The following is a 15,462-nucleotide window of genomic DNA, read 5'->3' on the forward strand; positions in this document are numbered from 1 at the left end:
ACCGCCCTTTACACTCTTTTATTTTCTTGTCAATGTCAATAGTAAACTTAGGCAAAATTAGACATGACATATATTTGACCTCCTTCATCTAATGCATCTTGTATGCTTTTCATATCAGTCATCAAACTAACCTTATCTCCTTCAATCATCTTTAAAATTGTTCTCAATCTCATAGCATTAAATTGAGTCAAAATTATAGCATATGCTGCTTTCTCCAAAGATACAAAATGAGAATCTATTACATTGATCATGCTTCTAATCTTACCAGAGGGAGTACTAGTTGAATCACACTTAAAGGATGGCAAAATTTTCTCCAATACATTTGTGGCCAAGGTTATCAACTATGTGTCTGTGGTGTGAGACTTGATTAAGTTGTCACTTGATTTTGCTTGTGCAAGAGTTGCAAGCTTCAATGCTTGAAGAGGAAATAGAAAACTCAGATCTATAGGCCCTTGAGAAAAATCATTTGAGTCAGTGACAATCTATTTACCCTTGTCAGCTACAGTGTCTCTTGCCACTGTCACTGAAGCCTGATAATCCTTCTCTTCTCCTTTATCCTTCTCTGCCACCTTTGCACTTGGATATTTTACAACATATTCATCCTTTTTCGCAGATCAACCTCTCCCTTTTCTTCATCAGCTTTTCCAGTTTCCTTAGTTGCTTTCTCAGAGTCAACTTCTATCACCGGAGGATCTTGTTCAGCTTCACTGTAGTTATCAAACTTCTGATCATCAATACCATCAATTGTTGTGTGCACATTGGTTTGCTCTGCCAGAATGGCTTTCTCATTTGAATGCTATTTCTATACATTAGGAACCTCTATATGCACTTCTGGAATGGAAGTACCTTGTGCCTTCTCTTTCGATTGGGTGTCATCTTGTGCCAGATTTATATTATATCTGTGCTCTTTCAAAAATTGTTTCAAAATTGCTTCTGTCTCTTTAACCACTTCATGTATCTTCCTGAGCATAATCTTATTTACTCTCTTTTTTCTCCTGAATCTAACCTTTGCAAGCTTAAGCAATCTATCAACTTTAGCTTTAGATATTATAGAAGACAAATTTACTAATACATATTCTTTTATTCTTTCATCCTCTAAGCTAGCTGTATGCCTCCTTGCATCCAAAATATCATACAATCCCTTTGAAATCATAGATGACAATTCTATCAAGGCTTTTCTATTAACATTCATATACTATACAACTGCTTCCTCTATAGTTCTCTGATCATTATCATCACAATTTTCATAATATATAGGTACATTCTTCAAATTACCTTCTTTAAGCACTTCATCAATAATTTCATTTAATGTCATCAGGGGCACAACATCATAAGTACCTTCTACCTTGCTAGATTTCAGAGCTTCATCAATTTCAGACTTTTGCTTCTTTCTTTCTTTGGCTCTACCAGATGGATCAAATTTTGTCCTTGAGTTCTTGGTCGGTTGGGCTCCACCAGATTGAGCCTTCTTCACTACCCTAACATAGGTAGTGTAGACATCTAAAAATGGTCAACGCTTGCGGAGTCATACTTTAACATTGGTGCATTGCCTTATTTTAGGTATTTTTGCATCGCATTAACATTTCTCCTATGATTCGCACTTGGTCTTTATCATTTGCGAGCATCGAGTCCTTCTTCTACATTCTTCATTTGTCTCACTTTCGAATTTGGTCTTGTCGATAACAATATTTGTCATGTTTTTGGTCGATCTTATCTTGCCGCATCAATATGCGTGTTAATTTGTCATCATTTTGGACATCATCAATCCTAATTAGGGTTTTGTCCTCTTTTCAATCTTGTCATCTTGCAATTGATTTGTCATCGATCCTTGTCCTTCGATCAAATTGTCATCAATCTTGTCATCTTGCGATCGATTTGTCATCGATCGTTGTCATTTTCAATCTTGTCATCATGCGATCGATTTGTCATCGATCATTGTCATTTTCAATCTTGTCATCATGTGATCGATTTGTCATCGATCCTTGTCATTTTCAATCTTGTCATCATGCAATCGATTTTCCATCGATCGTCGTCTTTCTCAATCATGTCAATTTGTATCAATTAGTCATTGTTCCTCGTCAATTGGCGCATTTATTAGTCAAATCATTTATCAAGTCAGAATCATGATCAAATCGAATCGATATCAATTATCCTTTGTCAAGACCTAATTGTCATTCTTGCATTTTCTAATTCATCTTCTAGGATTTCATGATTTATTCATTTAACGTTGTTTGTCATTTCTCCCTCTAGGTTAAATAATTTATTTATTTATCCTAAGTCTTCTTGTCACAATTAAATGTTTATTTAACTGGCTAACTAATTCCTCCCTCTTTGTGAATTAATTAATAAATGAAAAATTCCTAATTTCCTCATTTTCCTAATTCCTAATTTCCTCATTTTCCTAATTCCTAATTTCCTCATTTTCCTCAATTTCTAATTCCTAATTTCCTAATTTCTAATTCATCTAATTTCAATTTTCTCCTATATTTCTCCTAATTTCTTGGGAATGACATAGCAAATTTGTCATAATTTGTCATAATTGACAATCAATCAATTTTGACATAGTAATTTGTCATAATTGACAATCAATCAATCTTGCATAGAAAGTGTCAATTTATCATAATTTGTCATATTTGTCATTCTTGATTTGAAATTTCCATCCGAATCTCTTCATGCTAATCTTGTCTTTTCTCCTATTTGTCTATAAATTGGATGAATTTCTTCAATCAAGGTCCCTGATCCCTGGTCGAATCAATCACACTTCTAGTACCCTTATGCTGTCGTATCGTCTTGTCTTCTTTCTTTCACATCATGCTTGTGCACTAGTAGGTGAGATCCACAAACAAAGCTATTTGAAGGAGAAAGAAGGAAAATGGAGCCACATGAAGAAGACATCTACATTTGGTTTGCTTAGTTTTCAATCTTGAATGTCTTGTTTTCATGTTTTCATTGAGTGTAATTAGGATTGGTCATTGCAATTGAGTTTTCATGATTGAACTAGGCTAATATTGATTTGCTTTGATGATCTCCGAATTCCTATTTACATTAATTGGTGAACCCAACGTGAACTAACCCCTTAATCATGTTTTGAGTGCTTTTGAGCTGTTTGCAGGTGAAAAACTCAAGAAATAGAGCAACTCAGAGCTTTCTGGACACTTCTCCGCCTGTGTCAAAGCATTCTGCGCCTAGGTGGGCACTTCTGCGCCTGTGTAAGGTACACAGGTGACCCTTGATGCAACATAGGCGCAACTTGATGTGTTTTGCGCCTGTGTTAAGGCAATTTGTGCTTGTTTAAAAAAAAAAAAAAAACTGCGCCTGTGTAAGGTATCATGCACTTGTGTAATCAATCCTGTGCCTGTGTAATCCTGCACCTATGTAATCAATCCTGCGCCTATGTAAGCAATCCTGTGCCTGTGTAAGGCCAGAAACAAAGGTAAAAATTAGTGTTTTTACTTGCAAATTGTTTTGTTTTGCATTTTGTTTTTGCTTTTTGGTCTTTTGGTACTGATTCTTTGTGCAGCACCTTGGCATTACGCATGACAAAGACAACAAATGAAACTACTAACACATTTTATGTAGGTTTGATAGTCAAAGACTAAGCAAATTAAACTTCTGTCTTGGTGATTTTGCAGGTTGCCTTATACTCCAACTAAACCTTGTGTTTGTAATTCATAATTAGGCACCTAGTTTTTGATTGCTAAGTAGGATGGAATGAACGTATGTTTGCTTTGATTGTTGAGTTTGACATTGGAGTAGGAGAGTATGCTCTCATCCTTCTTGGGGTGATCAGAACTCCAGATCTTCGATACCATTCTCTTGTTTTGGATTGTTTGTCACCTTTAGAGGGCCTGCCTTCCCAACCATTTGCTTTCTTTTGCAAGCAAGTGATAATCGTGAGAAGGGAATGACCCAAAGTGAGTACAACTAGAATACCTTGGCATTCTAACTCACTATAAATAAATACCTGATGGGCGAAAGCTTTGAAGGAAGGGTTACGTGGGAATTGCAGTTACTTGGGAAGTGATGACCCTTGAACTCTTTCTCATATCAACATCTAAGTAGGGCCTCACAGTCTAAATTGTGCTTGTGTGACTACATTTGTTTGGTATCTTGGTGGGCTTAATGTCTCAATCACACTTGCGTGACACCAAGGAGTAATGCTTAACAGAAATCCTTACTAAACACCTTGTATTTAGAGGCCAAAAATCTTTCTAGTTGCTTGAGAAGGACAAGTTTGGATACTTGGACGAGAAACTAAGTTCGCCATGGGGAGATTTCCATGGGGACTGATGCTTGGCTGCCCTGAGAAGTGAGTGCCGTGGAGGGGAGCCCATGGGGTCAAGCATCTATGTATTCTCCTTGAATCCCATAATGAGTCTACCTCTCAAGTACCTAATGTCCTTGCCTACCATAAGAATTGTGTGAATGAGCATGATTGTCTTGAGTCTAAGTTGAAATATCTTGTCTTCTTTGTTTGTCAAAAGTTGAATTGCATCTCATTTCAAAAACAAGACAAATTGATTCAAAACAAGGTTAAACACAAGAGTACATTCATTCAACAAAGTTCAAAACACCTTCAAACATGGTTGTCAAACATTTTTCAAAATCTTGTCTCAACATTCATGTCACTTAGGTCTAGGTTCATCTTAGGTTTGCATTTTGCAAATTCATTGTCAAGTACCAAGGTTAGGTTTTCACCTAAGTCATACTCCTTTCGCATATCAATAAGGGTCATCCATTTTGCATGTGTCCTCTTGCATTAGAGTAATACCATTTTCATACATTTGCATTTGCATACCCTAGGTCTCTTCGTTAAGCTTAGGTCATTATCATATCATATTAGGGTCATTTGCATAGTAATTGTCCCTTAGCATATAGTGTCAAAACTAGGTTTTGTCATACTTGAGTAATCCAGATCTTTGATAAACCCTAAGTCATTGTTAGGAAGTCTAGACCTTATCAAACCTTTTCTCTTTTTGTCATTATTGTCATTTGGTCAAACCTAGCTTAGTATCCAAGCATATAGGGGAGACATTGTCATTTTGTCCTTTTGTCACTTGGTCCTTTTGTCCTTTGAGGTCTAGACATCATCTTAATTTCCTAAGGGTCTCTTTTTAGATTTGCATTCCAAAAAGTTTGTCAAAATCTTGAAAAACAACCAAAAGCATAGGTTGCATTCTTGCCATAGATTACATTTTCATTTATTTAGTTTGCATTTAGTTGCATATCATATATCATCCTTGAAAAATTCCAAAAAAATATTGCATTGCATAGTGACATGTCTATTGAAACAAGGTTCCAAGCACCAATGATGCAACAAAGTTTGATGTATCAACTGACAATGCAATCGAATTTTAATCCAAGGCAATCACAATTATATCCAACCCAACAACAAGGCAATATCGGTCAAACTTATCATGATGATGTAAATGTCCAAATACAAAAACTAGAGGAGAAACTAGCTCAAGAAGAGGAGATATTGGAACAAAGAGTGAAAAACATTGAGAATAATAGATCACAAATGTCCAAAATGTTTCAAAAATTTCCAGGTTGAAATCCAAATTGAGCCAATTGATGTAAGATCTCTTCTTGAACGATCAGACATACCAACTCTCCTCTCCCAAATAGAGATGATGAAACAATTTCAAGAAAAGAGACAACATCAATTTCAACATTATGTGCCTCCACAACAAGAACAAGAAGGTGTTTACTATCAATCACATTTTCAACCATCGCAACCAATTGCTCAACATTTCCAACAGACACAACGAATTGTCCAACATATTCAACCAACACAACCAATGGTCCAATTTCAACAATATGTCCAACCAACTATACAATGTCCACAAATGGTTCAACCAATGGTGGAATATCAATGTCAACAACCACAACCAAACATTCAAAAACAAAGGTTGCAACACACACCAACCCGAGTTTCAAACATGTCAGAATAATTGAACCAAGTCCAATATCAAAACATGACATCAGATCAGAACCAACTCCTTGCCAAACAAGTTCAAATTCCAGATACAACTATGTCAAAACCTCGAAAGAAAGGTGGCTTTATTGCAATGATCTTAAGGAAATTACCAAGTGAGTTCTTTGAGGAAGACCAAGATAATACACTTATGTCTAGCAATGCCTCATCCCCCCACAAACAAATTGACTCCCCAGTGGCATCTATCCCTACACCTTTAGAAGTTTCACAAGAACCTTCTATGTTGTCCTCATCAAACAATACACCCAAGGATGCAATTATCCAAGGGCTATCCATAATTGATTGCCAAGATAATCCAATTCATGATGCACATCCTTGTCATGTTTCAGAAATACAAGACCCAATGCCACCATGCACTTTATTGCCATTACCTATTTTAGAGGACCCCATTTGAAGTCCCTCTTCCTCATGTTCAAGCATTGATTCCTTGCCAGAATCCATCACAAATGTTCAAAGTGAATTTCCTTCATGCCAAAGCATTAATCCCTTGCCAAAATCCCCCATGCATATCCAAAGTCCAACCCCATGTCAAGAGGATAATTTAGAGCATGAAGAAACGTGTCTTAAAAAAGATCAAGATCAAGATCTTGAAACCTTATCATCCCATCCAATTGTTGACCAGGACCCCATCTTCCCAGACACTCATGACGATTCCCCTATTCTTGTCCATCCTATCCAAAGTCCTATTGACACTCCATTTCCCAAGCAAGCTCAAGATATCCCAGTCCATCCAATCCCAAACGATCCCCTTTCATTTCATGAAAAAAATGTCCTTTCAAATCCCATTGACATTCCACTTCCTAAGAAAGATCAAGATATCCCTTCCATCCTTTCCAACGATCCCATTAAAAGTCAAGAGCAAAGCACCTTTAAAGAGGATTCCAATGATCTTCCTCCTTGTCAAGATCAAATTATTCCTTTAAATCCTCCACAAGATCCACTTGTTCCTCCATCTCCTTGTCCTAATGCTCCATATACACTCCAAGATCTCATTTCTTGTGATGATCCCATTATTTCTCCCATTCCATCTCTTGAAGAGCCTGTCATTGAACCATGTCCACTACACAATCCTAGTCCCCCTCATGATTCTAATGTGTTAGTGAAAGATGTTCATGAACCCTCGACATGCACAATGGGTTCTTCCACTTTGGTGAAATCTGATCCACTTCAAGATCTCATTATTTCTCTCATATCATATCCACCTCATAATGGACTCGCGTCTTCTTCCCAAAGAAAAGATTATCCTACAAGTCAAGATATTCAGAAAGGCAAAGGAGTAGACCTTCATGAGAAAGAACCCCTCCATATCAAAGAATATCTTAAGGGTCATGTCTACACAACTCACTCTCAAGACGTTGGTATCCCTCCATCAAAATCCAAACATATCCCTTCCCCATCATACCTTCCATCCATCTTAGGTCCTTATATCCCTTCATCCTCTATGCAAGGTCAGCAAAGGCACACATCCTTGAGTAAATTTCATCAATCAAAAAGAACTCCATTTCATTCATATCCATCCATGCATTCCTTTCCTCCTCCAAGCAATTTGGATGCCAAGTATAAAAGTCATAAGTCTAGAAATCCACATGTATTCAAGGATCAACATGTCCAATATAGTCGACATGTCAAAACAAAGAACAATATGATCTATAAAGAAAAAAATATATCCAAAAGGCCACAGAGGCCCACTGAGAAAAATAAAGAAAAGTCAAAATATATATGGGTTTCTAAATCCCTTGTGTTGGCAATGCACTCCAAGGAACCACAAAAGCATGAAAAATCCAAAACAATGTGGGTCTCTAAGCGGCTCCTTGAAGCACAAAAGCCTAAAGAAACATCAAAATTGGCATCTAAAATTGTTATTCCTCCATCCAACCCTCTCAAATTTGTTCCTCCATCACCTTCTTCATCTATTTTGGGCCCTTATGTCCCAAAATCCCAAGCTATTCCTCCATCCAAATCTCACAATCTGAGATCCATTTTTCCTCCATCAATCCACCACCCATCAAGGTGTGTGCCAATGATGATCTTGCCTTCATTTCCGTCCACTCAAGCATAGTTCTTCCAATACCCTATCCATTATCCAATGCATATTTTCCATCCTTCCATCCCTTCGGTCCAATCCTTTGCATAAATCCTTGCCTTAGTTTCATCTTATTTTCCATGTCCTTATCTGACCAACGTCTTTGAGCATACTTTTAAAGTTCATGGTCCATTTTTTTTTTTTCAAGGCTACTATCCAAAAAAAAAGACACTTGAGTCCTTTTTCCATCCCCTATCATGTGTCCATCTTCTATTGAAAAAGTCAAAATCCCAAAAAAAAAAAAGAAAAAAAAAGACAAAAGAAAAAAAGTAAAGCAAAAATAATTCGTCCACTGGTGAAAACCTGCCAAACAAGTGCCTTGGGCAAGTACCATGATGAAAACCTGGCAAACAAGCGTCATGCGTAATCTATGAACTTCTTGCATACCACACTTGGGGGCAGGTTTCCTCCTTCATATCCTATTGCCCTTCATTATCCTATCATACAATGTCATACTCCTCCATTATCCTATTGTCCCTCGTGTCCATTTCCTCTTTCCACCTTTGATCTTGACAAGGTTGAGGATTGTCATGAGCATCATGCATCTTGTTTGCAGCTTTCAGTCTATCATAGCTTTTGGTCATTTATCCATTTGCTTATTACAACCTTTCATCCATATTCTCTAGCTTATTGCAACTTTCTGCCACTATCCCTTAGCCTATCCTGACCTTCAGTCCATGTCCCTTATCCATTCTTGGTCTTTCTTATCCTATCCATATCTTATCACTATCCATACACTCTTTTTCATTCCTTGATCTTGATCTGACATAAGGACACAAAATTTAAACATGTTCAAAAACCTTTTGACATGTCCCTCATGCCATGTCACTGCTTTACATTGTCATATCCAGTCTCTTGTCCCATCATGCCATAGCCCTTGAAAATTGCATTTGCATTGTCTTCATAATAAATGACCTTTGTCTTCCCTCTATCTACCAACATTTTAGCAAGATTGTTTATTCACCTATCATATTCCTTGCCTTGCTAGACACTGGGGGCAAAATCATAAAAAATTGAAAAATGTCCTGAAAAAATCATAAAAAATCAAAAAATGTCCTGAAAAAATCATAAAAAATTGAATAATGTCCTAAAAAAATCATAAAAAATCAAATAATGTCCTAAAAAAGTCATAAACAAATAAAAAACTGTCCTGAAATAAAACCCTAAAAAATCAAATAAAGTTCTAAAAAAAATGAACACCAAAAAAATTGTAAAAACTCAAAAAAACAAAATAGCAAAATATTTCCTTTGTGCATAGACAGATCACTGAGTATACATCCAATGACACACAATCACACACTGTGCTTTAATGAAATCATGCATAAACAGATGAAATTTTTCAATCAAACCAGACATTCAAATTGATCAAAATTGTCTTATCAATCGAACGTCAGCATCAATATCATTCATCCTTGGCACATTATCATGAGTCTTATATAGGGTGTGGTATACTCGAAACCAAACTATGTCTTGTCTTAGACGGGGTACCGCATGTCTTGAAACCAGACAACATGATCGTCCTATCAACACTTTCAACTTTTGACAATGAAGATCAAGATGTTTGTTTGACTTGTTGGAATTAGCGAGTCTTATCATTTATTGATTTATCTTCGATCATGTTCCTATGTTGCTCGATGATGTCACTAAGTGATTTAGAGTAACCAGGATGGTTCATGGTCCCTTTCTTTTTTTTTTTTTGTGATTGTTGTTTGTCTACGATGTGTCTATCTTTTGCAAAAAGGGTTGCATTTCAGCTCTGGCCTTCAATGCCATGATGCTACGCATCCATTTTGCTACATTAAAATAAAGGTTCTCACCTACAAAGTGCATTACTGAAAGCAAGTTTTTCTTCATCTCTACATGTCCTCTGTCTAATTTCTGCTTACTAACATTTCTTCTGTCAGTCTTGGTAGTCCGTTTGATCCTATCATGTTCTATCATTATTATCGATCAATTGGCCTCTTTTCTGGATGTTTCTGGCCAATTCCTCAAGGGGGCATGCATATGTCATTGTCATTGTCTGGGGCATTTTCATTATTGTTCTTTGAAACAATTATTAATATCGCATTGTCTCAAAGAGGGGCAAAATGTAGACGTCTAAAAGTGGTCAACGCTTGCGGAGTCATACTTTAACATTGGCGCATTGCCTTATTTTAGGGTTTTGCATCGCATTAACATTCCTCCTATGTTATGCACTTGGTCTTTATCATTTGCGAGCATCGATTCTTTCTTCTGCATTCTTCATTTGTCTTGCTTTCAAATTTGGTCTTGTCGATAACAATCTTCAGTCATGATTTTGGTCGATCCTTGTCCTTGCCAATTTTGTCATTTTGCGATCGATTCGTCATCGATCCTTGTCCTCTTCAATCATCTCAATTGGCGCTTATCAATTTGGTCTCTTTGTCAATCTTGGTCAATTTGTCAACCAATTTTAATCATTTATCAACATTGGTCCTTTGTCACTCTGAATCATGATCAAATTGACCCTGCATCAATTATCTTTTGTCAAGACCTAATTGTCGTCCTTGCATTTCTAATTCATCTTCTAGGGTTTCATGATTTTTTCATTTAACCTTGTTTGTCATTTCTCCCTCTAGGTTAAATAGTTTATTTATCCTAAGTGTTCTCATCACAATTAAATGTTCATTTAATTGGCTAATTAATTCCTCCCTCTTTTGTGAATTAAATTAATAAATGAAAAATTGTTAATTAATTCACTTAATTCCTAATTTCCTCATTTTCTAATTTTCCTAATTCCTAATTTCCTCATTTTCTAATTTCCTAATTTCTAATTCATCTAATTTCAATTTTCTCCTATATTTCTCCTAATTTCATGGGAATGACATAACAAAATTGTCATAATTTGTCATAATTGACAATCAATCAATTTTGACATAGTAATTTTTCATAATTGACAATCAATCAATCTTGCATAGAAAGTGTCAATTTGTCATAATTTGTCATATTTGTCATTCTTGATTTGAAATTTCCATTCGAATCTCTTCATGCTAATTTGATCTTTTCTCCAATTTGTCTATAAATTGGATGAATTTCTTCAATCCTGATCCCTGATCCCTGGTCGAATCAATCACGCTTCTAGTATTCTTGCGCTACTATCTTGTCTACTTGCTTTCACATCATGCTTATGCACTAGTAGGTGAGATCCACAAACAAAGCTATTTGAAGGAGAAAGAAGGACAATGGAGCCACATGAAGGAGACATACAAGTTTGCAATGGTTTGCATTTGAATTGATGTCTTGTTTTCATGTTTTCATTGAGTGTAATTAGGATTGTTATCATTGCAATTGAGTTTTTATGATTGAACTAGGCTAATATTGATTTGCTTTGATGATTTCTAGAATTCCTAGCTACAGGTAGCTATCTTCTTCACCTCTCACACTACTTAATTAGATCTTGTTTCTACATCTTCAACAGTGGTTGCAACATATTCCCTTTGAGGATTCTCCTTTTTTCTCTTCTCTGCTCCACCGGTTGACTTGGCTTGTGGCTTGGGTGGAGGGACAAGCTTCTGGGCACTGGAGGTAGGTGTTGACTGGGTTTGCCTTGGCTTGGTTTTCTTGGAAGGAGTGGAGATATGTTTTGTCTTCATAGGCTTCACCATGTCCTCCTCCTTTAGTATATTATACTCCCTAACCCTTTGAACAACTTCTTTTGTTATTCCCATTTGTTCTACAAGCTCTTCACCTTCTTTTCTGACATTCCTCTTCCTTGCAGGCTCGGTGAATTCCTTGTGCAGGTCTAGATCTTTCTCCTTATAAGTACTGAACCTTTCTACTTTCTCATCTAATTATTTACTCAGTAGGTGTTGATAGTATGCATCAACTATGTTTCTGTCTACTTCATACCCCATGGGCATGATCGAAATGATTCTTGGTTCTACTGCCTCCATATGACATTGATCTTTGTCTACCATGAAATAGATGGTATCCTCATATTTTTCAACAATATCCTTTGGGATTCTCTCTCTCCTTTGCATCATAGTTTGAAATGATTTGAAGTAACCCCACAAAGTAGATTTCTGAGCTACTAAATCACCCAATCCTTGCAAACCTTCTTTAATTTGGATTGCCACCAGTTTATCATAAGGCTATTGTACTTTTCCTATACCAAGGATTTCATTCAAAAAGTAAAATTTCAAACAAACAATCAACGAACTAAATTTGAAAACATGTTTCTTATCTTGTTTGATCTTCTTTAGGTTTCTCATTAGCTCACAGAGAAGTACTCCACACAGATCATATTACTTGTCCTCCTTGATTATCTAATAGGCTGCATAGATTGTAGTACTAGATACTGCATTCTGTTTGTTGGATTGTTACACCTTATATCTTGTCACCATTGAGGCAAATCTCACATCATGTTTAATGATTTCACTTATTACCATCGATCGACTGTCATGCTGGGATCCGGTAACCACTATCACTGTTGCGTTCTTGACATTTTTTAGCCTGGGCATCTCACCGGTTGCATTCAAACAGGTTACTTCTTGAATTTATTTCTTTGTGATCTTATGAGGTCTATCCATCCATATAAACTCATCATGGATTCGGCTCAAGGCATACCTGACCCATTCGAGTTCATCGAACACTAGAAAATAAACAAACTAGATAAAACCCTTGTCTTGCAATGATTTGAATTCAGGCTTCAGATTCCCCATCCCATCCATCATATCCTTGGAGTATAATGATAGCATATCTACATTTCCAATCTCTTCAGTATTACAATGAATGTATGCCCTAATATCTTCATTGTGCAACATGTCATACAACATAGAGGAAAATGCTCCTTTTGGATCCTCTTTGACCAATTTGAATGGATGTTTCTTAAACATTGGCCTTGCCCTTTCTGTGATTTCTACTACCAATGAAGTTGCTACACCAGAATGCCGATGCTATTTCAAAATTAGGGTATGAAGTACAACTCGAATACAGATAAACACCTTTTCAATTTTAACTAGATGCTAGGAATCATTGTCGAAACGCTTCAAGTTTGTTTTCACTACTTAATCTCGTTTGCCTTTCTCCTTTGCTCTTTCTCTTCATTTAGAATGTGAATAATGAATGATAGAAATGCCCTTTTATCCACCAAAAAAAAACTTTAAGTTGTAATAAATGCACAACCCTAAAGGCTTTCTGGTTACCATGTTTCTTCAATAATTTATCACTAGATTAACAGATAGGCATGTAATCTTCTGGATATCAACTATACAACTAATCTCAATCATCTGCAACCATCCTCAACTGATTATAGATCTCCAAAAGGGGTTTTAAGGATTTGCATGAAAAGCTTCCCCCTAAGGCCAAAATGCCTTAGTTACCGGATGAGGTTCCAACACCAGAATCAGGTGTGGAGCCATTCTATGTATTCGAATCTTCCTTCTTAACCCACATCTTCTTATGCTTCTCTTTGACCTCTTCAACCTTCGCTTTTCCCTTTTCATTTGATCTATTCTTCTCTACTTGAGTATTCTTTCTCACATTCTTGCTTCTAAAATATTTTGCAATGTGACCAGATTTGTTGCATGCATAACAAACAACATTTCCTTGCATAGGCCTAAAGTTCATTTGATTTGGACTCATCCTGCATTGGTTAGAAATGTGTCCAAATATATCACAAGCATAACATCTCTTATTTTGGAAATTATTCATCACTACTATGGACATGTTTGACTTATGACCAAAGTTGTTGCATTTGAAACATTGACTGGTAAAGGTAGGACCACTATTTACCATCCCTTTTCTGCATTGACTTGCCATATGACTGAACTTATTACAAGCAAAAAATTTACCATTGAATTTATAAGCGTTAGGCTATCTTACCAGAGGTCTCTTGTTCTTCTAACGATTGCTTTGTCTAGAGCCGGAGGATTCTCCTTTCTCATATCCAAGTACTTGTATGTCTTTTCCACTTCTATAACTTTCTAGCATCTCATAAAGTCTAGCTGAGCTAGCTTTGAATTTTTATTTGTACTCATTGGCATTAGAAAGTTCATCTCTCAAAATTATTAGCTAGTCTTTCAAGTTCTTCCCCATCATTTGTGGATTGCACCAATTCAAGTTTCAACTAATTATTCTCATAGTTCAATTTGCAACATTCATCAGATCTATCCTTCAATGACTGAGTCAAATTTTCCTCATTCTTCTTCATGTCTTCAATATCATTTGTCAGCTTCATCACAATGGATTGCATCTCATTCTTCAGGATTGCATTCTCTCTAGAAAGCTTCTCACATTCATTTGTCTTGTCTTGTAGGGCTTGATTGTCAATGCTTTGTTCTTCTTTCTCCTTGAGTTTATCCATAAGTTCTTTTCTCTTCTCTCTAGAAATATTCACTTGTTCTTTCATGGATTTAATGAAATTTTCAGCTACTTCCAGACTTCTCCTTAGGATAATTTTTTATTTCATTGCTACATCAAGATCTTCAAGTGCCACAATAAGTTGCTTCTACAAACTGGAGTCCATTGATTCAATCTTCTGTATCTTCCTCAAGTTGTTAGGCTCTGATACAAATTGTTGGAATCAATGAACACTAAGAGGGGGGGTGAATCAGTGTTCTGTAATTCACAAGTTTATTAAACTAATTCTTAAACCACCGAATACATAAGAAGGAAAGTGAAGTGCAGAAACATAAACCAATCAACCACAAAACCATAACACCAGAACTTTTATGTGGAAACATGGAAAGGAAAAAACCATAGTGGGATTTGAATCCACAATATTATTATACTTTTATTAGGAGTATGATAATATTACAAGAGTGGAATGCACTTGCATTCAGGCACACTGTCTAGAGATCACTACTCAAATACAAAAAAAAGGGCTACAACCCGGAGGACTCACTATCCTACAAATAATTACAAATTATTACAATAGTATTTGAACTGAAGAATAGCATCTACTAATACCAAATAGCAGTTCTGGTTAAGCTCAATTTGCCTTTTGTAACTATTTTGTCTTCCTACTTTGTTCTACTGCTCTGTCATATACCAAAGCACTAAAACCTTAATCACATTCACAAAAATTCTCACATTCGCTCATATATACTTCTCACACTCATATCATCTCTCAAAATGCTCAACCAAATCGGTCTTATATATCCGCACTGCAAAAATAGATCAATTCCCATGTCTGCTTGCAAAGGCCGCATAACATGCAACATGAAATGTGTATCAACAAGTCGGCTCAATCCATCCACAAATCCATATGTGAACCCAAACAAAATGATAATAGGCTTCCCATATGTAGGCCCAAATTCCTCAAACATAAAACAAATCACCGAAATCAACCTAAAGATTCCACACCACACTAACGTTACATCAAAATAGCTCTGTTCTTCCTGAATTACCAGATACTGGACCT

Source organism: Cryptomeria japonica, chromosome 7 (genome assembly GCF_030272615.1).
Source record: "Cryptomeria japonica chromosome 7, Sugi_1.0, whole genome shotgun sequence".
In the NCBI taxonomy this organism is placed as follows: Eukaryota; Viridiplantae; Streptophyta; class Pinopsida; order Cupressales; family Cupressaceae; genus Cryptomeria; species Cryptomeria japonica.